Source organism: Toxorhynchites rutilus, chromosome 2 (assembly GCF_029784135.1).
Source record: "Toxorhynchites rutilus septentrionalis strain SRP chromosome 2, ASM2978413v1, whole genome shotgun sequence".
Classification (NCBI taxonomy): Eukaryota; Metazoa; Arthropoda; class Insecta; order Diptera; family Culicidae; genus Toxorhynchites; species Toxorhynchites rutilus.
The window spans coordinates 240,669,808-240,670,864 of NC_073745.1; positions in this window are offsets into that span (position 1 = coordinate 240,669,808).

The following is a 1,057-nucleotide window of genomic DNA, read 5'->3' on the forward strand; positions in this document are numbered from 1 at the left end:
ATTCGCGAAAACTGAATGAACGATCGGAAAAAGTCACAAACGGGCCCAAAATACCCATAAATTCACACAAGATCTCCACCGACAAACAAATCATAAAAGTCAGTTTGCTTCTAATTTTGGATTTTGTTTTAGAAATCATCGAAATAATTCTTTAGGACAACTATATCAAAATTATCAAAAGTAAAAAAATTTTTGAATGGACCGATGCCGCTAGAAGCCATGATGTGGGCTGACCTGGTACATCTTTTATTATTTCCTACATGATCAGTGTTCAAATTTTTACCCCCATATATTCCTGTTAGACGCAGTCCTATGTCAAAAATCAAATCGGGAATAAAACGCACAAATGTACTCACTAACAAAGGTTCACGTCAAGTTTGAACACTTTTCTCATAAATGAATGACAACAACTTGCTTGATTGAAATTGTCAGTTTGGAATTTTCTTGATGAGAATGCGTAAAAAGAATAAGAAGAAAACAAACTATCTGTCATTCAGCTGGCTCCTCTCTCTCAGGTTTACACATGCCTTAGCAAACTGTAGTTGTATTTTCATATCCACCGTTGAGATGTAATACTTTTCACGGCCAACACGACAGATTGTTCTGTATGCTGCTCTCCCGACAGTGTCTCCGCAGACAGGTCTTCCAATGATGCCGGCTACTTCGGTAGTCAATTTAGGAATCTTCTTCCATTCGATTCAAAGATATTAGTTTTCGGCTCATCCGTATAAAAGACCTTGTTCCAGAACTCCTTAGGTCTGTTTACACATGCCTTAGCAAACTGTAGTTGTGTTTTCATATCCACCGTTGAGATGTAATACTTTTCACGGCCAACACGACAGATTGTTCTGTATGTTGCTCTCCCGACAGTGTCTGCGCAGACAGGTCTTCCAATGATGCCGGCTACTTCGGTAGTCAATTTAGGAATGTTTGTTTTAGGGTTCTTTCGCAATGTTGCACAATTAACCGTTCATCATCAGAAGATAGGATCCGTTTGCGTTCTCTACCGGGAGATTTTCCATGGCTCCTTCGTATTTCCACTTTTTTTTTCCCAAAA